This window comes from Cupressus sempervirens, chromosome 10 (assembly GCF_028749045.1).
Source record: "Cupressus sempervirens isolate cs-2001-9-10 chromosome 10, ASM2874904v1, whole genome shotgun sequence".
In the NCBI taxonomy this organism is placed as follows: domain Eukaryota; kingdom Viridiplantae; phylum Streptophyta; class Pinopsida; order Cupressales; family Cupressaceae; genus Cupressus; species Cupressus sempervirens.
In genome coordinates this window covers 84,529,860-84,554,234 of record NC_143127.1, presented here as the reverse complement: position 1 = coordinate 84,554,234, position 24,375 = coordinate 84,529,860, and the positions used below count along the sequence as shown (strand labels likewise).

General features: G+C 30.7%; 1 pseudogene; it reads right to left on the bottom strand.

Moving 5' to 3' along the window:
* Positions 1 to 18,747: 18,747 nt before the first annotated feature.
* Positions 18,748 to 21,209, bottom strand: LOC149532690 (G-type lectin S-receptor-like serine/threonine-protein kinase At2g19130 pseudogene; annotated as a pseudogene).
* Between the last annotated feature and the right edge of the window lie 3,166 nt (positions 21,210 to 24,375).

Genomic DNA, 24,375 nt, shown 5'->3' with positions numbered 1-24,375 from the left:
ATAGTTATCATTAGTTTATTATATATATATATATATATATATATATATATATATATATATATATATATATATATTTTAATGCTAGTTTATTACATCTACGAGCATACTCTTAGTTTAAATTAGTTTAAATTAATATGTTTTTAAATATTATATTTTGTAAAAGTTTTCTAAAATAATGCATTGGCTGACCTAATTAACATATTTTTATCCACATAAAACTAATATTTATCTTTAGCAGGTTAGTAATTGATAATTTAAGAAATATGTATCTTTCTAACTTCCTACTAATTGATTTAACAAATTTGTATCTTTATTCCTCCTAATTGATTTACCAAATTTGCGTATCTTTAGTCCTACTAATTGTTTATTTCATATAATGATTACAAATAAATATAATGTTTTAAATTTATAATCTAAACCATTTGGGTTAATTTAGTAGTTTTAATCACCTATACTAATTCAATTCAATCACCCTATAAATTATTATTATTTTTCAAAATTTTAAATTAGGTTCACAGATCAATTTGGAACTTCTTTGACTATTCAACTATTGAAGTAGGTATTTAGAGAAATTAATTTGATTATTTTATAATGATGACGATAAAATCTAAAGTTTAAAAGCTATAATCTAATTAATGAAGAATGTTCTACTATAATACAAAAAAATAACACATGTATATACATGTACACATCTCAAGAACATGTTCTATAGCTATAATACAAAATATATATACATACACATATACACGTCTCAAGAATAAACATCTACATCTAATATATCTCTACAATTGAAATGCATACATATGAAAACTATAAATCTCAAATAAATACATGTACGTAGCAAAATATAAAAAGTCATATATACATGTGACCATCTAACTACTGAAGTACTAAATAATCAAATAAATAGTGAAACATATGTACATACATGTGTCATCAAGGTACTAAAATACACATATATGTGTATGTAAACTATCTCCAATATATAAATGTATCAAAAATTATATAAAGATCTACTACTACTAGAGGGACCCCTCAAGATGCATACAAATATAATGACCCTCCGATCGAGTCTCCTGTACATCCTCTCCCCGAGGTGCATCAACTGAGCCCTGCAAATATATATATATATATATATATATATATATATATATATATATATATATATATATATATATATACATTAGAGTTCTATCTAAACATATATATATACATGTGTTTACATTCAAATTAAATACGAGTGCATATATATATCTAGTTTGAAACATAAATAACTTTAAACAAACTATTTAAAACTTGTACCTAAGCACTACCAAGTGCCTCAATAGAATCATCTCTCTCACATACATGATGCCCTAAACCAACACTAGATGTAACCATGTCCTCAATGACCTATGCCTGCATGATTTATTATAGCTAAAGATTAAATTAAATATCTATCTCAATTGAATTTTTAAATATTTTCATTTTTTAATTTCATGTATATTTAAATTTAAAAATAAATTGTGTGTGTGTGTGTGTACATGGGTCTCCAGAGGTGGAGGATGATCAACATACCCCATCATATCATCTATCAATGCACCTCCTGAAACTCTGACACCTACTAAACCACCCTCAGCACCATGTCCAACTGCTAGTAATGATGAGTGAAGTGAACTGTGTAACTAGTTGGGTAATGGTGTAGAATCATGGTTGTCAGGTTGGAATAACATCTCCATGTATGATGAAATACCCATGCTCAAACTAGTATCAATCTCAGACATGCCTCATAACTACTCACCAAAATCATCAAGACCCTCAACTGTGATCCTGACATCTCCAACTCGTATGCTCGAGTCATCTATAGAGTACCGTGAGTGTGGTGTTGAATGTTGTGAGCTACGCATAGGTGTATCATCTGTCACTAGTGTGGTGGCCTGTGTCTGTGGAACTACGGGGCTCTAACGTTGTCTAATGGCATCCATCACTAAGTGAACTGGCATCCCCTGTGTATTAGAAATATAACTGATACTCTGCAACAGATCCTCTAAAAAATATAGTGCTAAATCCATATGTGTGTGATGTCCTAAAAGAGCACAAAGATCACCTGGCAGTGGTAGCCTAGAAACTCTCTATGCATCATCAGAGGAGGTGCCTAAAGTGCTACTAGATGCCTCTAAAGATGGTCAACCAAGTTGATGAGGACGTCGACTATGAATATAATGACCAAGAGAATCAGATGTGATACTAGCGGTTGCAGATGCAATGTGTCCAATAGTGTCAATTCCTCCCCTATGGGAAGCAATGACAACTCTATCTGCATAGGTGCTAGTGTTGGAGTCACTGGAGGCAGTCTCTATCCAATAAATTGTCTAACATCTGGAGGTAGCAGACATTGTGCACTATGATACTGGTCATGATTTGCGATCTAACCATGCCCCTGTCTGCAATAATCTGGAATGTCTAAGTAGTGGATGTTGAGCCCCATGCAAAACTCAACATACAACTGCTATGCAAAATAAAGAGGTATCTGGTTGTTATTAAGATAATAACCATGTGTGGCTAAATAATGAGGATAGATCATGCTAGCAATAATAGGATATATGCATCGTGTGACTTGATAGCCTCTCACCCTAACCTATGCCCCCTCATATGATGGAAAGAGATTTTTTTGATGACATCTATGGGGGCCACCCTCTTGATGTCATCAAAAGATGCATCTCCTGAAATCTCAACCCTAAGCTCTCTAGATATGGAAGCTAATATGTTAGGAGTAGATGAATGGTGAGCTCTAAATCTAGCAGTCAAATCCTATAAAATCCTACATATAGTAGCACATATGTCTATATAAAGACCATCATTAAAGGACAATATAGACTATTATAGTCTAGCAATCTTCTGCTCTGAAAATGAAAATAATGCATCGATATCGATGCCTGGAGGTGGTGCAGCAGGACCTCCAATAGGAGTTGTAGGTGCAGCCTGACCTCTAATAGGAGTTGCACCAAAAGCCGCGCCGGGACCTACACCACCTAGAGCCACACCAGGAGCTACACCAAGAGTTGCAAAATGATCCACATGAGGAGCCCTAGGATGAGGTACACCACAAGCTACATCATGAGCCCCACCATGAGAAACATGACGAACTACACAAGGAGCTGAAATAAGAACTGCATCAGGTGCCACGAAAGGAACCGCATCAAGTGTCGTACCAGGAGTTGCAACAAGAGGCGCAATAGGAGTTGCAATAGGAGCCACAATAAGAGCTGCACCAGGAGCTACAACAAGCTGATTGTGTGAAGTCATGTATGTAGAAATGTATCAAGAGCTAAGTCTACTGTACACACAATTTTTTATTTAAATTAAAAATTATACATGTTATTGAACATACATCACATGTCTGGATAATCTATAACATGTACATATCTAATAAAATTTAAATATGATCACATATACATACATGAGAGTTAGAGTCAGAGTTAGAGTTATTTAGGGAGTTCTTGGGTTTTCAGAACTTTAGGAATTAAAGATTAGTACCTAGGTAAATGACTTAAATGGTTCAACATGAGTTAGATTAGGGTTCAAAGTAATTGCATGCAAAAAAAATGTTTTTAAGACTTGTCATTTTTAATGAAGATTCAAAGTAGCTAGTGAGTGGTTCATCAAAACTTGCTACTATGCAACTAAAAGTTTGAACAATTCAAAATATTGCTTGATTTCATGATAATCTACTTTCATTTTGTTAAGACATCATGTGTGGTGTCACAAAGGTTGGTAATCCTACTTGTGAGTTTTATGACAATCGATGGTGTTGCACTTGTGCAATAGTATCATCATCCATCTAAGTCATACCAAGGGGTATATTTGATGCTTATACCCTTTTTGATTTTGTGACAACTTAGCATCACAATATATCAATGATAGGTCATCATGCTGGAATTACACTTCAAATGTATTTGTGAAAATATTAATTATTTGAGGATGAAAATGATAAAAACTAAGAATGTTTGAGAAGTATGAAATGGTGATAATCGCTCACCAAATTTTAGGTATGATAAAAATATAAAAACCTCAATCTGAGGCTCACCCTCAAACCAAAAAGTGAATTATCACAACCCAAAATGAATAGAGGGGTTCTACTGCAAGATATAGATTCAAGGATGTATTCCTTTCAAGATAAATATGTGCTTATGATATATAAAATTATTAAAGTATTTTGTGATACTACAAAGGAAATTGGAAGATAGCAAGGTATGATATTACATGTAATGTATAAAAGTAGGCACAAGAGGTGAGATAGAAAGAGTAAACTTACCTTGAGATGGATCATGTGTAGTCAACCTAGTCCTAGAAAAAAATTCATGATTTCAACCTAGAAATTTGGTATAGACAGTTTCTTAGTAATTTCATGATTTGAACCTAGAAATGGTATCTTCTTAGTAATAAGAAATAAATACTAGAATCCATAAGTATGGTTGAATACATGTGCTTGAAATGTATTTTTGAATCAAGGATTCCTTTTTAAATGCATGTTTATTTATACACTTTCCAATCTTAGATCTAGAATATTGGTGTTCTTTATGGTCATCAATGGAAAAGAAGAGATAAGAAGAATGGATAAATTTGGATCTTCTTGATTTCTTGAGAATTATTCTAATTGGTAATCATGTATGAAGAAAAATGTACATCAGATGTAGAATATTTCTATATTTTGAATGGATCTTTAAAAAATGAAGACTTCAAGTTCTTTAATTGGGCATTATCATTCAAATGTTGAGTACAAGTCTTCAATTACACAAAAACTTAAAAAATTCATGGAAGATTTAAATTTATTGATGTATTCATTTCATGTTATTGAAAGTGAAAGGAGGAAAACCCCTTTTATATAAATTTTGGATTCAACATTGTCAGCATGATAGAACATAAAGACTGGGAAGAAGATCCCTCACATTAGGCTCAAATATTACCTAAATGTAGACCTAGTCAGCCAAGTCTTGGCATTGTTATAAAAAGAAGGGAGTGAAATCAAAAGATATATTCAAGAAACACACATTAAAGACATCCACACCTCAAAATTACCAAAATGGGGTCTAATAGTTCTTAGAGCCTCTAATAATGGGTGCTAACATTTTAAGAGAGCATAGCCACATTTCCAATCTTGGACTTCTTCTTATCTCTAGGGTCCCCTTTTTTATTGGTAAAGTGGAAAATTTTATTTGTTCTAGACTCTAAAGCCTTATTTAAGCCTAGAAACGGTATCTTCTTAGTAATGCAAGTAACTCAAAATACTCACAAGGTTAATTAAAATTACCTTGCTATCTATATAATGTATCTCTTACGTATACTTGACATATGGTTCAACAAGCTTGAGGGAAAAAAAGGGATATTCCTTTGGCTAGGAGTTAAAGATTCAAGAAGAGGTTATTTATTACTAACTAGGAGAAATTATACACTCCCATATCTTGGGGAATTATTTATGTTTGTAATTTTCATAACTTGAATTTGGTCATCCTTCTAAATTTAGTCTAAACGTGTAATTAATTAATAATTTGAAAACATTGGTCCACAATCCATCATTTAAAATATATATATAAAAAGAATGATATAAGGATATTAGATCTTATTTTATCCCCTAGATCAAATATTTGGAGTAGTTAAATTCTAAAATATATATAGTTTTCCTATTTTGTAGTTTGATTACTAATTGTATAAGTAATATAAAGGGTTCATCTTATTCTATTTAAGTAATATGTTTTTATAATTTTCTAAGAAGTGCAATTCAAAACATTTCTATAGCTCTCTTATTTGGTATCAAAGCATGTTTATTGAATCTAGTTGAGGATTGAAGAAACTTACAGTAAGGAATTGTGAATTATGGTCTTTGGTGAATGATCATGTATATCAAATACAACTCATGTGCATACTCCATTTTGACTATTATTTTTCTAGGGGCAACATAGCATTGGTAACTTTACAATTAGATCATTCAGAGCCATGGGTATGATGGTGATGACTAAGTTAGGTAGATACAAAAGAATTGAAATGGATAGACAATGTTGTGAACCTTGCATGAACTTCTTCTATTTAATATCTTCCTTCTCTTTGTTAACATATTTAATAGAAGTAGATCTAGGTACCTCTCTTTGTTTTCGAGCTACTAGTGTGGATGTATATATAATTGGTCTTAAGAAAGTGTAAATATATGTAGGAGTTTGAAATTAGGGTTAGCGTTAGAAATCAGGGTTATAATTTTCAAGTTAGGGTTAGAAATTAGGGTTAGAGTTAGGGTTAGGGTTATGGTTAGTGTTATCTTTTAGCCTAGTTATAGTTAGTTTTGGGGTTGTGTGTAGACATTGTTTATGTTTTCTTATGATTGTTAATGTTGTTATGTATTTATGCATATAATCTTTATGTTCTTATATGATGTACATTCTTTATGTTTGTATATAATCAAGTTATGTTCTTATAATTAACTTTTATTAATTAAATGTTGTAATATGTATTCTTTAGGTCATACTCTTTATATGTTCTTATGTACATGTATGTTATATTCTTACCTATGCATTAATCTACATTCTTATATATGTATAATTTAGGATCTCCCCTTAAGAAATGTCATTGAATATTGTTAATTATATACTTAGATTAAGGCATTAAAAATAATAACATATACATAAACATGAATATTGAAAACATACACGTGTCTACATTTAACATGAACATATCTACATGTACATTTATGAAATAAAATACACATTAATCTACATTGTTATGTATAATTTAGATCTCCCTTTAAGACATGTCATTAAATATAGTTAATTACACTTAGATAAAGACATTAAGATCAATAACATATACATATAAAAATGTGAATATTGAAAACATATATGTCTACTTTTAACATGAACAAATATACATACATCTATGTTCAAAATAAAAAATACATTTTAATCTACATTCTTATGTATAATTTAGGATCTAGACCCTTAAGACATGTCATTTAATTACATCTAGATTAAGACACATACATAAACATGAATATTAAAAACATACATGACTACATTTAACATGAACATATATATATATATATATATATATATATATATATATATATATATATATATATATATATATATATATATATATATATATATATATATGAAATAAAATATGTACATTTTAATCTGCATTGTTATGCATAATTTAGGATCTCCCCTTAAGATGCATGTCATTAAATATAGTTAATTACACCATTTAGATTAAGGCATAAAGATGAATAACATATATATAAACATGAATATTGAAAACATGAATAAGGCTTTAAGATGAATAACATATACATAAACATGAATAAAACATATACGTAAACATAAAAGATTAAGACATTAAAAGATCAATAACATGTACATAAACATTAATAAATTTATAGGAATATTGAAAATATGTTTATAATATTTTCTGATTTTTTTTCTAATAATTTCTCATAGTTTTCTAATATTTTTCAAACTAATATTTTTAAATATATTTTCTAATTTTTTTTCTGATACTTAAAAATGTAATTTTTTTTTTCTAATATTTTTCTAATAAAACTAATATTTTTCTAAATTTGTTTCTTATAATGTTTTTATAAATAAAACTAATATTTTTCTAAAAATTTGTTTCTAATTAAACTAATGTTTTTCTAAAAAAATTAATATTTTTATAAATTTTATTTTCTACACTATTATTTTAAAAATATTTCTTAATACTTTTAAATATTTTTCTAATGTTTTCTAATTTTCAAGACTAACGTTTTTAAAAATATTTTCTAATATATTTTCTAAGATTTTTCTAATATTTTCTAATGTTTAAATCCTAATATTTTCTCATAGTTTTCCAATTCTTTCCAAACTATTTTAAATATATATATTTTCTAATGGTTTTCTAATATTTAAATGTAATGTTTTTTCTAATATTTTTCTAATGTTTTTTCTAATGTTTTTCTAATGTTTTTCTAATTTTTTTTTCTAATGTATTTCTAAATTTGTTTTCTAAATTTTATATTATTATAATATTTTTAATTTTTTTCTAATATTTTTTCTAATATTAAGACATGTCATTTAATTACATCTAGATTAAGACACATACATAAACATGAATATTAAAAACATACATGTCTACATTTAACATGAACATATATATATATATGAAATAAAATATGTACATTTTAATCTGCATTGTTATGCATAATTTAGGATCTCCCCTTAAGATGCATGTCATTAAATATAGTTAATTACACCATTTAGATTAAGGCATAAAGATGAATAACATATATATAAACATGAATATTGAAAACATGAATAAGGCATTAAGATGAATAACATATACATAAACATGAATAAAACATATACGTAAACATAAAAGATTAAGACATTAAAAGATCAATAACATGTACATAAACATTAATAAATTTATAGGAATATTGAAAATATGTTTCTAATATTTTCTGATTTTTTTTCTAATAATTTCTCATAGTTTTCTAATATTTTTCAAACTAATATTTTTAAATATATTTTCTAATTTTTTTTTCTGATACTTAAAAATGTAATTTTTTTTTTCTAATATTTTTCTAATAAAACTAATATTTTTCTAAATTTGTTTCTTATAATGTTTTTATAAATAAAACTAATATTTTTCTAAAAATTTGTTTCTAATTAAACTAATATTTTTCTAAAAAAATTAATATTTTTATAAATTTTATTTTCTACACTATTATTTTAAAAATATTTCTTAATACTTTTAAATATTTTTCTAATGTTTTCTAATTTTCAAGACTAACGTTTTTTAAAATATTTTCTAATATATTTTCTAAGATTTTTCTAATATTTTCTAATGTTTAAATCCTAATATTTTCTCATAGTTTTCTAATTCTTTCCAAACTATTTTAAATATATATATTTTCTAATGGTTTTCTAATATTTAAATGTAATGTTTTTTCTAATATTTTTCTAATGTTTTTTCTAATGTTTTTCTAATGTTTTTCTAATTTTTTTTTCTAATGTATTTCTAAATTTGTTTTCTAAATTTTATGTTATTATAATATTTTTAATTTTTTTCTAATATTTTTTCTAATATTTTTAAAAATTTTATATTATTATAAAATTTCTAATTTTTTTTCTAGATTTGTTTTCCAAATTTTTATATTATTATAAATTTTCTAATGTTTAAATTCTAATATTTTTTCTAATGTTTTCTAAATTTGTTTTATAATGTTTTTTATAATGTTTTTCTAATGTTTTCTAAATTTGTTTTCTAATATTTTTTATAATGTTTTTAAATTTTTTTTTATTGTTTTCTAAATTAATATAATTAAGTTTAACATAAATAAATAATAAAAATATTAAATTAACATTAAGATATGCTTTGAAAACATAAAAAAGATAAACAACATCAAAATATGCTTTGAAAACACTAAAAAGTAAAAAACATTAAAATAATAATATATAGACATACTTGAATAGTGTGAGGACGAGAATCTAAAGGAAAATGATGAGGGACGCTCACCAATATAGCACGTTCACTCCAACCACTGTTTAACACCATTAAAATAATAGTTAGTGGCTAAAAATGATGTTTTTAATGTTGGAATTCGGTTTTGATATGTTTTCGCAAACATTCTTAATTAACAATGTTCACGCAAACATTTTTAAAATTTTTTGAATGTGTTCGTAGTGAAGACTTTTTAAAATATGTTCATTGCAAACATGTTTTAAGTGTTTGCGTGAACGTATGTAAAATATGATTTTCGTTTTTTGCAAAAAAAATTTCCTTCCTTCATCCCACTAAAGTGGAACCCATTATTGTGGGTTCACCCTTTTTGGGATTCTTGAGGAAAACACCATGGGTTTCACAAAGTTATTTGGGAGTATTATTATCTTTCCAAGGATTTTGGAGGACTAGACCTTCTTTCTACCTAGATGTAGGGTTTGTCTCTCTGCACCCTAGTGACGAGGCTTGGAGAATTATTCATAAACATTGCACTGCTTCAAGATTTCCAGTTAATAGACATACTTGGAATGGGATTGGTTTTCAAACCCTTCCTGTTATGAAACACCCAATTTGGATCTAGGTCATCTTTTTCATCAAAAGTATATGGAGAGCTTGGGAAGCTATTAAACCTTGGCTTAAATGGGCTGGAGATAGGTTTCTTGAGGAAGGTTATCAATAAACCAACATAATATTAGGTGGTCATCTTTATTTCATTCTCAAGGGATCCCTCTTACAAAGATCTTGAGTATTTTGTGATCCACACTTTTAATAATGAGGCAATAGAATGTTGAAGGATCTTTTCTCAAACTACTATGAGCCTTTAGTCATGAGATGACCTTCACACATCATTTTTGTAATCTTTCTCAAATCAAAAAAATTACAACATGTTGGTCTCATATTTTCCTTCACACATATTGCATAAGCTTGGCATTCATTTTGTCAATCCATGGTAGAAGGATTGGAGGTGGAATTCATGGGATCATCTTTCCAAATAAAAACCGAAGAAGGGTTATCACTTGTTGGTTCCTCATTTTCCAATAGTCATGATTCTCAACCAATATTGGCATATGAAGTCTTCTCATAAAACCTAGAGACTTTAGTTTCTTACTATTTAAAGTCAACTACCATAAAATGAAAGATTGCACACTTTTCTTAGTGCATTATTTTTCACAAGCTACATTTGGGTTACAAAATCAAACACTTATAGGTTTTAGGCCTAAGATGCCCTTTTTGTCAACAACTAGAAACTATTCTCCATATATTCTAATTTTACAAATGAGATCAACAATATTGGACTTAAATTTTTTTTTAAAGCCCTTTAGAATAGAACCATTTTTCTTGACATATGGCCATGTTGAGTGATTCACCCAAGACCCCCTTAAAGATCTTGCAAATTTGACATGCTTTTTAGATAGAGATTTTATTCATATTATGGAAAGATAAAAATGTTCTTTTACTCACAATTTTTCGGATATGTATATATACAGTTAATCTAGTTTTTATAATAATATGATAATATAGATTCAACTACAAGCCAATTCAAGTGGCCTTGGAGGTAGTCCATCCACAAGAACTAATAAGATATTAACATTTAAAAATAAAATCATCACTTTCTCTTCTTACTAATTCTATGAATATATTAGTAAGAAATACCTTAAAATCGATGTAACCACTACTATAGATTGATCTTGGTTGTGCACACCAAGATGGTGTGTAAAAAAGTGGACACCATGAAAATAAAGTAAAAAATACACATGTAACATGATTATGTTATGTGTAAAATTATATCGAATTTCAAAATGGGGAACATTAAAAAATTTCATCTTAGCCATAACGTGATTTCATTTTAACTCACTAATAATTTGATCACATTATATGCGTAGTAAAATGTGATCATGTTATGAAGAACTAAAAGCATTGCACCTAGTTCACATAAACCCATTGGGTTATGTAGAACCTGAATTAATGAGAGAGATTGAGAGTGAGATATATAGAGGGTGGAGAGATGCAAGGATGAGAGAGAGAGAGAGAGAGAGAGAGAGAGAGAGAGAGAGAGAGAGAGAGAGAGAGAGATGCAAGAGGGGGAAATGATAGAGTTCACATTTCTCTATGGATAATTCCACAATACTTGTCACTTGTCTATCTAAAAAATTTATTTGAAGTACATGTGCATTGGAGACCTTTTGTCACTACTTGAGCTAATAGTAGATGGTGAGTATTCATCATCATCATCTAACGTAGACTCACATGTGCATATCTTACCTTTTTCCCTTTTCCACTTTCCCCTTCCTATCTCTTTAGGTCCATATCTATAATTTATGGCATGGGTCCAAGAAGCTCTTCCCACTCTTTCCCATTAACTAGATAGGTTTTTTCTCTTAATCTTGAGTAATTCGTTAATAGTTTCATTCTTAACAAAATTCATAACCACAATGTTAGAATGATGTATGCATGAGTGCAAGGTAGTACAGTCAATATGAAAAGAGATATAACAATTTTACTAGTCACAACAGAGAACATGTAGAACATAACGTGACAGGTACTAGATAATTATGGCTTAAGGATTTTTTTTTACGTAATGATTACTTAATTAACTAGGGATGACATCTTAGATGTTAACCCTGAGTTAGAAAGATCTAATAAAGTGTGTGAAAGTTTGAAGGTCAATTGTACATTATTTTATAATTTGTAAATGTATAAAAGAAAATATAAAATGTGAAGTTAAGTGTGCTTCAAGGGAAGATCTATGCGAATTGTATGTGATGTGGATTCTGATGTATGATCAGAGGATGTGAATATTGTGATGAGAAGCAAAGAAAATATCAAATATTGAAGCTATCAATAGTAGTGAAAGGGGTTTTTGTATCTATCTCTTTGTATCAAGAAACTACATTGTATTTTCATGTCTAGGTAGTGGGCTCTTCATGCATACATTTTTTATTTTTATATGATAGCTCCTAATAGGGTTGAGGCTTCTAACAAGGCCTAAGTCCTTTAACAAGGACCAAGACACTATACAGATGTAACAGACTCCTAACATGGTCAATATCTTTAACCAAATACTTTTGATTAGAAGATTATTTTGTGGGTACCATTCCCACTAGGGTTTTCCCTTAGTCAGAGTTTCCCTAGTTTAAAAAAATTGGTGTTATGAGTTCTCTTATTACATGGTTATGTTGCAAGTTATAAGGTAATTAATAATATCCATTTTTGGGCTAAAGTTTGTAGAATATTGATTCAACCCCCTAGTATTCCCTATTTCTAATAGATACACCCATTGGATCTATAATAACTTTAGAGAGAGAGAGAGAGAGAGAGAGAGAGAGAACCCTAATAAAATGTAATGGTACAATTTAGATTGCAAGGATCACCCTACTTCATAAATCAAGGAGGAAAACATAATGTTAGATATCTCACCTCAATTGATATCATTGGTTCTAAAGCTTTCTCCCAACTAGACCTCCTTATCCTTTTATAGTACCTACATGAAAACATAAATCTATTGTTCAATGATAAGCTCTAAAGATACCTTAAAAAGATAGGTGCACTGAAACACAACTTAACCCAATCTTATAAAAAGATATAGGAAGGATGGCAACAAATAAAGCATTCTAGTTGTCAAAAAATATATCAAACCCATCTTGATTCAAAAATGTTATTTGTTCAACTTAATACCTTTGTCTATCTCTACCAATATGTTCTTGCTCTTGCTCTTTCCACTCTGAAGAATTTTGTGAATTCATATTCAATGTTTGTACAAAAGATTCCCAACAAATCCAAAAAATAATAATTATTTCATGGAAACAATAGTATTTATAAAAAATTGATAGTTATGACAAAAATACATACCCCATTAACATGTAGAGTGATAACTACATACTTATACCCAAATACTTACATGCATACATTTGTCACAATGTTCAAACAAGCTCATGTATACAAGTGAAAAGATGATTGAAACACATGAAATTAAGTGTATCACATAGGATAATGATAGTTGTATTTGAATGCCCTCCAAATCTAGTGGTCATTGCATATTGGTAGGCTCTAATGATTCTTGAGATTGTTGAGACTGGGAGGTCCCAGCTAACATTCATCTTGGTTTCTTAACACATGATATAACTAAAATTTGTGTCGAATGCAATTAGTTGTAAAGGTCTTATGCACACCACAAACAAGAATAAGAGATGTGAATTTTATTCATGGAACTCGTGCTTGGAGGAAAAAGGAAGGAGTATTTGGAAGGAGCCATAATGCTAAAAATAGTGCAAGAATTCATGAGAAAATTCAAGATGCCATGTAGAAGGAAAAATTTGAAAGGGGCTGACTTATTTGACAACAATCGAGTCACATTGAGTAGGGGAGAGGTAAGTCTCTTCTCTCAGTCCAATTTTATAATCTTCTTTATTTATGGCTCATTTGTTTGTTGGAATTATATTAGAATTGGCAAGAATAAATTCTTCAAAAACTAATCTTCAATTTTGATGTGTCAAATTAGAATTGGAATATGAGTTTCAAATTTTCATTTTCATCTACAATGAAGATATGTTAATTCCATTTCAAGAGGTGCAATTAGAATTAGAATTAAATCAAATTTTTATTTTCATTTTTCTTGATCAACAAATTCCAATTTTGAATCATTCAACATTTGACGAACTCTAGATATAAGATAAATGCAACATTTGCTAATGCCAGGAGTCAAACAGATTCTTAGATATTTTTTCCCATCCTTAAAAGTTCATATTCTAGAAACTATATTTATCTTTTAAAAACTTGTTTCTAAAAAAAATTGATGAGGGCGTAAAGGGTTTTGGTTTGCATAAATTAAATTGATTCTCAATTAATTTTATTTAGTTACTTCTTGAATTAAATATGAGCTAGGAATGAAGTTGTCTTATGAAATTAATTTATTTAACAATGATTTATTTTAACTTTATTTTATTATAATAGATGTAGATAAATTTATTTAATAAGTGATTTAACTTGGTGTTAGTTAGGGAAGTTAATATCAAGATGATTGAAAAATGAGTTGGAATATTAGTCAATCATATTTATAGAGATTAATGGAGCCTTTGTATCAGATGGCTTAAACAACACACACTAAGCTTATTTCCTAGACCAAAAGTGTTAAATAGTCAAAGTTTACTTTTTTTCCTAAGCTTAATTCTTCCCTTAGTATGTGATGTTTAAGGGTGGCCCCTTTGTATAAAGAGAATATAGGTCATTGGTTGGATTATAGATGCCCCCAAAAAGTTTGTTAGAAGACTAAAATTAAGGTCATTATCAAATAAGTTTTAAATAACCAAATACATGATGTTCTTAAGATTCTCACATTCTTGGAAGAGTATACAATTTCCTAGAATAAAAGTCTAATATGTATGCTGAAGGAACCTGTTCTAACATAGAGTTATAGAGGAATTGATATCAAACAAAATACGTAGATGTTGATTTGATAATTATAATCTAGTATTTTAACCTAAAATTTTGCATTAGAGTGGCCTTGATTTAAGTGTTGCAACATAGATTATGTTGAATTGAAATTTTTCATTTAATAATCTTGATTTTTTAATGTTAACTAATGAGTTATTTCATCACTTTTGTGTACCGTGGTATTATTTCACACATTGACAACACCTTTACTATGTTCCTACTTCAATGACTATACGAAGTAAGCTTAGGTAGAAATATTAAACTATATTACTCTAGTAATGGTAACAAAATGTATGTTCCATGTCTAGCATTCTCCATTAAGTTTTAGATTGGAATTACCTTGTCCTAAAACATGATTCTTGTTTGTTTATGTATTTTATAAATGAATGTTACTATCATATCATGATTTACCCTGTTAAGAGTATTTTAATAGGGTCTATTTCACCACTACTCCTAATTCATTAATAACTCTGACCCTAAATGGTCATAAGACCCCTTAAGACACACTTAATGGTTTTAATGTGTCTGAAGGGGTCATAAGGGGTTAGGTAATGTCCCTTTCAAGAAATTCTAGGACCCCTTATGGCCCCTTTTGACATATTATAGCCATTAAGTTACCCTAAGGGGTCTTACAACCCCTTATGGAACACTTAATCGATCTAATACTATTCTTCCACCAAATCTAGATTTCAAGCCTTTTGTGGATCTATAGGCTAAATCACAAGCCTTTAAAGGATTGGCCAAGAGAAAACTGTGACTTTATATCAACTTATTACAAAATATTTAGTTGAGGAGAAAATATTGTAGCAATCAATAAGAAAATTGGCTATGGAGAATCTAGTTATGAGTTTTGTTAAGAATGAATTAGATAAGTTGTAGTTGTCATTTATGGATACATATATCTTGTATGAAGCGCATAATTTAAAGTTAAATATACAACTACTGTACATAGAAAATTGTCTAGAAGTATTAGTTAGTTTATCTAGTAGAACAAATACAATTTTGATATGCATCATTGACAGAGACATTATTGGCATGTGCATACTTAGGTATAGAAAGAACAAAGTGTTAGAATGATGTATGCATGAGTGCAAGTTAGTACGATCAGTATGGAAAGAGATATTATAATTTTACTAGTACATCCATTGGATTTGAAATAACTTTATAGCTAGAGAGAGAGAGAGAGAGAGGAAAAACCCTAATAAAATGTAATGGTGTAATTTAGATTGCAAGGATCACCCTACTTCATAAATCAAGAAGGAAAACATAATTCTTAGATCTATCTCACCCCAATTGATATCATTAGTTCTAAAGCTTTCTCTCAAGACCTCCTTATCCTTTTATAGTACTGACATGAAACCATAAATCTAATGTTCAATGATAAGCTCTAAAGATAACTTAAAAAGACAGGTGCTCTAAAACACAACTTAACCCAATCTTATAAAGAGATATAGGAAGGATGAGAACAAATAAAGCATTGAATAAAAAATGTTATTTGTTCAACTTGATGCCTTTGTCCATCTCTACCGGTATGTTCTTGTTCTTGCTCTTTCCACTAAAGAATTTTGTGAATTAGTATTCAATGTTTGTACAAAAGATTCCTACGAAATCCAAAAAAAAAAATTGTTTCATGGAAACAATAGTATTTATAGAAAAATGACACTTATGATGCAAAACTACATACCCCATTAACATGCAGAGTCATAACTACATACTTAAACCCAAATACTTATGCATACATTTGTTACAATGGAAACAAGCTCATGTATACAAGTGACAAAATGATTGAAACATATGAAATTAAGTGTATCACATAGGATAATGATGGTTGCGTTTGAATGCCCTCCAAATCTAGTGATGGTCACGTATAGGCAGGCTTTGATGATTCTTGAGATTATTGAGACTGGGAAGACCTAGTTGACATTCATCTTGGTTTGTTAACACATGATACAACTAAAACTTGTGGTGAATGCAATTAGCTATAAAGGTCTCACACACACCACAAACAAGAACAGGAGATGGGAAGTTTCTTCATGGAACTTGTGTTTGGGGAAAATAGGAAGGAGTATTTGGAAGGAGCCATAATGCTAAAAATAGTGCAAGAATTGGTGATAAGATTCAAGAAGTAATGTAGAAGGGAAACTCTTAAAGGGACCGACTTAGTTGATGACAATCGAGCCACATTGAGTAGGGAAGAGGTAAGTCTCTTCTCCCAGTCCAAGTCTATAATCTTCTTTATTTATGGCTTGTTTATTTGCTGGGATTGTATTGGAATTAGCAAGAATAAATTCTAAAAAAACTAATCTTCAATTTGGATGTGTCAAATTAGAATTGGAATATGAGTTTCAAATTTTTATTTTCGTCTAAAATGAATCTATATGTTAATTCCATTTCAAGAGGTGGAATTAGAATTAAATCAAATTTTTATTTTTACTTTTTCTATTCAACAAACTCCAATTCTGAATCATTCAACATTTGACAAACTCTAGATATAAGATAAATGAAACATTTGCTAATGCCAGGAGTCAAACAGATTCTAAGATAAATATTCCCATCCTTAAAAGATCATATTATAGAAACTAAATTTATCTCTTAAAAACTTTTTTTTTAAAAAAAGTGATTGGGGCGTAAAGGGTTTTGGTTTGTAGAAATTAAATTGATTCTCAATTAATTTTATTTAATTAAGAATTAAAGATGAGTTAGGAATGAAGTTATCATATGAAATAAATTTAATTAACAATGATCTATTTTAACTTTATTTTATTATAATAGATGAAGATAGATTTATTTAATAGGTGATTTAACTTGGTGTTTGTTAGTAAAGTTAATATCAAGATGATTGAAAAATGAGTTGGAATATTAGTCAATCATATTTATAGATATTAATGCAGCCTTTGCATAAAGAGAATATAGGTGATTGGTCGGATTATAGATGCTCCAAAACTATTTATCAAAAGACTAAAATTAAGGTTGTATCAAATAAGTTTTAAATAACAAAATAAATTATGTTCAAGATACGATTCTCCGTTCTTGGAAGAGGATACAATTTCCTAGAATAAAAGTCTAATAAGTATGTTGAAGGAACCTGTTCTAACATAGAGCTATAGAAGAATTGATATCAAACAAAATACATAGATGTTGATTAGATAATTATAAACTAGTATTTTAACCTTAAAGTTTGCATTTGAGTGGCCTTGATTTAAGTGTTGTAGTACAGGTTAAAGTATTGCAATTCAGGTTATGTTGAATTGACATTTTTCATTTAGTACTCTTGAATTTTTTATGTTACTAATAAGTTATTTCCTCACTTTTGTTTATCATGGTATTATTTCACACATTGACAACACCTTTGCTATGTGCCTACTTCAATGACTATACCAAGTAAGCTTAGTTAGAAATATTAAACTATATTACTCTAGTAATAGTAACTAAATGTTTGTTCCATGTCTAGCATTTTCCATTAAGTTTTAGATTGGAATTACCTTGTCCTAAAATATGATTCTTGTTTGTTTATGTATTTTATTAGTGAATGTTACTATCATAGCATGATTTACCCAAACTCAGAATATGTGCGGCTTAGATTTTAAGACGTAGTTAATAGACTAGTCTGAAATGCATAATATATACGTGGAAGAGATGCACACAATAAACAGAGAACAAATTGCAGATTAGCACATGAGTGTCCCTATATAGAATCTACACTATCGAGGAATTCATATCATTAATTTTGAAGACGAAGCACTGGAAGGGATATTACAGATTACTAAACACTGAAGCAAACGGTTACAAAGATTGAATACTTGCCTAGATATTGCAGAAAGAAAATAAATAGTAATTGGATAAATGATCACATAACAAGCTCTGGAACCTCGTTATTATAATTACACGTCCATAAAACGGCTGGATATGAAAGAACCTAGAACAAAGCTGTCACTGTCACCATTTTCTGCTTGAACTGGTGGTGCTGGTGCAGGAGGCTCCATCCTCCCTTCCAATATCTTCATCACTTCTCCCATGCTCGGCCTCAGATTCTCATCGTCTTGAATACAAAGCTCCGCAAGCACAGCGGCTCTTTCGACCTCTTTGATATCTGCCTCACTTGCTATTCTTTCATCCACAACGCACACTGTGTTTCCCCTCTGAATTTGCAATGAAGCCCACGTAGGAAAATACAACCTGCTCTCCTCCACCATTAAATCCAGATTTCGACGACCGGAGATAATTTCCAGCAACGTCATACCGAAACTGTATACGTCTACCTTGGGAGTTATGGGGAGCCCCGATATCCACTCGGGCGCCAAGTACCCTCGAGTCCCTCTTGTGCTTGTCAACACATTGCTAAAATCTCTGCCCAACACTTTTGCCAACCCAAAATCAGCTATCCTCGGGCTGAAATCATCGTCCAGAAGAATGTTCTCAGGCTTCACATCACAGTGAATGATTTGATCCTTGCATTCCTCATGAAGATAAAGCAATCCTCGTGCAGTTCCCAGTGCGATCTGAAACCTGGTCTTCCAATCCAACACAACCTCTGCTTTCTCCTCTTTACGAAAGAGCAGTGAATTTAAAGAGCCGTTGGGCATGTAAGCATACACCAGCAGCCTTCGAGAGCCTTGTGCGCAGAATCCATAGAGCCTTACCAGATTCACGTGCTGTAGAATACTAACAGTACTTATTTCTGCACGGAATTGTTTTTCTACTCCCGCAAAACCCTCTAATTTCTTAACTGCCACAGGCGTGCTGTCCGGCAGAATTCCCTTAAACACCGAACCGAATGCTCCGCTTCCCAGCTTTTGCTTGAAATTCCCGGTTGCAATTCGCAGCTCTTTGTAAGTGAATGTTTTGAGCATGGTTGGCACATCCTCTTCGGCGCTCTTCTTCTGCAATCTTCGACGCTTCCGCAGATAAATTGCTGCCAAGAGGAGAGCAGAAACAACAGAGAAGGCAGCGACAAAAATAAAAAGTAGACGGGCTTTGCTTCTTCTCCCTGATGGTGAATGCAGCAACTCAGAAGCTGACAGCCTGATGAAGATGGATTGGTTATTGAATGCAACACGCATTTTGAATAAATACCCAAACCAGAGTCTACAGGATGGTAGATCAGATATAAGTAAAGCAAAGGCTGTACAGGAGCAATTATTGAGACAAGCAGTCCTGCAGCCTTGCATTGTTGTCTCGTTTTTGTATAACACAGCTCGTTCTTCCGGTAACCATCGGTTCCTTGTTTCCAGGAAGCCGTCGGTGGTGCCCTCGCTGAGAGAGCATTGCAGAGGTCTTCGCCGAGCACACCCATTTGACAAAACACCCCGAGTCTTATGCACGGGTGCGAAACCTTCAATACAATTGCACACATCAATCAGATTACACAGCCCATAAGCCCCACAGATATCATACTGACTGCACTGACCTTGGTATGAAGTCCATCCCTGAATCCAAGTGCCATCATCCCTCAAGTAGTAAAGATGCAACTCGCCCTTCTCATCTAACTGGAACCGTCCTGTCACGGCACGAGATAATGGGAATACGGTAAAATTGACGTATATTCTTGAAGGAGAAACCTCCACACAAGACTCTTGAAATCTCTTAGAAGTATACATCTCTGGGATGTTGGCAAAGTAATTCCCAGTCCATTCTCCAGTGGACCAATATGGAATGGTGTAGTTATAGAACAATAGCATCTGAGTCCTTCCTGGGGCAATGTCCATTCCAATAGAGAAGAGCCCAGTTGCAGGATCTGTAGAGCTCTTCCAGGAAGTAAGGTTCGTGCCTTTCCACAACTTCATGCCGGGCAGAAATGTATCTGCCGGGTGAGCGAAACTCTCCCAGACAATCTCAGACTTGTTGCGGCCGCGACCCAAAATAATGAAATTACCAACCTCCGTAATCACTGCGCGTGACCCTTTCAAAGCCGTATCAGGCGACCACACTGCCCGCCCATTTCCATCGAACGCTCTCAGATGACCGTGGCTAGAAAATTTCAAAACACCGGGCTTGATTTTGACAGGATTATCTCTGTTGGCCACCCAAACTACGACCTTGGGGGAGATTCCTGAGTACCAGATGCCAACATACCAATTTTTCTGTCCATCTGGACTGAAAAATCCCAATTGAAACCTGGCATTGTTTGATATTATGGTCTCGTCTCCGGCGAGCGAATCTCCCAGCAGAAGCGAATCCCGTCCTGCATCATGTAGTGCCAATGAACTGCACTTATTCAGCGCAATAATCACAGCTATTGCTACTAGGACCAAATACTTCACCGCCATTTCGATCATAACCATGCGAGTTTTACTTTTTGAATATAAAGAGAAAACACAAGCCGTAGCCAAATGATCGAACACGGCCGAAGTTGTGCCGCGGAACAAGGAAATGAATTCGGAATTTCCTTCACAATTTTTCTGCAACCGTCCAAATCCTGAACCGTGAAAGAAACGAATATCTGCGCGTCTAATACGTTTCAATGATGAATATAATAAACATACGATTTGACAGCGTACAAATGCCACTCCCTCGTCCGAGCAATCATGAAATATCTATCTTAGTAATAGGCTTATTGATGGATAGATTAGAGAGAGGATTAATATACGGGAAGCCATCTCTTTTGAATGCGTCGACGAAACTGAAATTGAAAAGTACGGGTTTGTTTGGTTTTCTAAACGACTTTGTACTACGCTTCACGACAGGATGTAAGTCAAGTCTTTGTCTTACACAAATGCATATTCCTAGACATTAAAGACTTTTTAATTTTCCATGTTGAAAAGTTACGAAATGGCTGTGCAGCCGGCTGTATATTGAAATTTATAAAACAGTCAATTTATAATTTTAATTTAATCTTAAATAATAAATGAATAGACTCCGAAAAGTTATGAAGACATTGACTGAATTGTTTTTTTTTAACTTCAGTTTTTTTTTCCATATGGTCAATTGACTTGTTATTAAGAATTGTCTAAGGATTTTTTTATATGGTCAATTGACTTGTTATTAAGAATTGTTCAAGGATTTTTTTTATTAAAAAGAGCTAGTAGTTTTGTATAGATTGATTGTTGATTTATATTAATTTAATGTATAAATAAATATTTAATATTTAGTTTTATAAATGTCAACATCATCATAATGTATAAAATTTTAAATAAAAAATTATCTCAAAGTATTCACTTTCTCAACATTCTTAAAGTTCACCTGTATTTTATTTCTATTTTTATACCTCTCTCAATTGTATGTATCTCCTTCTTAAATCTCTTCAACTTATTCTATGTAGTTGAAAGAGCATAAGCTACTTATAAGGACACCCTAAGATTCCATTTTTTCCTTTACACCATTTTCCCCTTAATTTTTGGTTCTAGAAACCTATCCAAATAGAGACATGTTCTTGCATACATCTATTCCCCTAATACTTGAGTGGGTTCTATTTTCCTCTATTTTCCTTCATGGGTCACATTAATGCAATGTTTACCATCATTTTTCTAAGATAATAATCACAACACAAAAAATCCATAACAAAAAGATAATCATAGTGGACACAATAAGATAATCATAGTGGACACAAAATAGACCCCATCAATGAATGATTTTTTCTTTATTTTTGTTTTTTTTTCATATGGTCATATGGTCAATTGACTTGTTATTAAGAAAATAAAATTAATTGTTTAAAAATTCTTTGTAATAAAGAAAATGAAACTTTGTATGGATTGTTTGTTAATTTATATTAATTTTTTATATAAATTAATATTTAACATTTAATTTTGGCAACTGCCTACAACACTTAAGCCCAATGCAATATCTTTGTAACTGAACTACAACAATAATGTATATGGAAGAGGGGGTCCCCATTATGTTCTATTTTCCTTCATGAATCATGAATGTGTTATTATTCCTAAAGATAATATCCAAAACAAAAATATTCCACCACAAAAAAGATAGTCATAGTGCACACAAAATGGACCCTCTCAATGAGTGATTTTACTCCTTTTCTTTTTCATTTTCAAATCATATGATCATATGATTAATTGACTTGATATTAAGTAATTAAAATAATGTATGAGATTTCTTTCTTATAAATAAGTGGTAACTTTAATTGGATTATTTTATTCACATTTATATATTATTTAACATTTAGCTCTCTAAATTCTAACCTCATTGGATTGCATAAAATTATTTAAAAAATTATATAATGCTCCCTCTCTAAACATCCTTATAGTTCTCCCTTATTGTATCTCTAAAACTCTCCAACTCTATACAATTGTATCTTTGTCCCTCTTAAAGATCTTCAACTTATTCTATGTAGTTAAAAGAGCACATGCTACTTATTAAGACACCTTGAGACAAACCTTTTTTGTTCTTGCTCTCATTTCCTCTTAATTTTTAGTTCTATAAACCAATGCAAATAGAGACATATTCTTTCATATTCTATCTCACTAATATTGGTGTGTTATATTTTCCTTCATGAATCACCAATGCGTTTCTATCCATTATTTCCCTAAGATAATAACCACAACGCAAACACTTTAGGACACCATTAATGAGTGATTTTCTTCTTCTTCTTCTTCTTCTTTTTCTTCTTGATATGGTTAGAGAAAATTATCATCTCAAAGATAAGCCCAAGTGCTCTAGACCAAACAAATATTTAACTATCTAATGAGCATGGATAACAGATCTATGAGAGAATATATATATATATATATATATATATATATATATATATATATATATATATATAGGGAAACTAAAGAAGTGAATATAATAATCATAGAAGAAATAAAGAAAGATGACAAGGAAATTAAAGAAGAAACTCTTTACAACACATATAATTTGCAAGGGTACTTGTTTAATCTAATCTTACAAGACATTGACCTATCTTCCTTTGATGTTCCCATATTAGATATATTAGACCTAAAAATAAGGAGACTGCACTCCATCAAAAAATAATGATTTAAAAAATGTAGAAGAACAATCAAGTTGAATGCTACTTCTCTTAGAAATATAGAACAATATGAAGGAAATGATATTCCTCCTTTGGAAAGAAGTAATAAAAAAATTATACATAACAAGATTGATGATAAAATTGACTCCTAGAAGAAATCTCAAGATGTGATAGAGAAGACACTACAGAAGCAAAGTGTCGATGCTTCTGAATAGTCTTGATATAGGGTAGGGCTATTCATCTTTTTCCAATTCTTTCAAGGACCTAGATTAGCTTTAAAATTGCAATTTTAACCAATCTCAATGCCTCAAATAATCCAAATTCCATAATAAGAGGCACTTAGACTTATCAAACACCTTACCTCTCCATGTAAGTTCAAACTTAGTGATATTCTACCTTCATTAGTAAGGAGATAGACCCGTTAACAATGTTTGGAACAAAATAAGATAATAGATGAAGTTATGAGCATGATACAATAATTTTTATTACATGTAAACATTAATTCCTTTTTGTCTTTG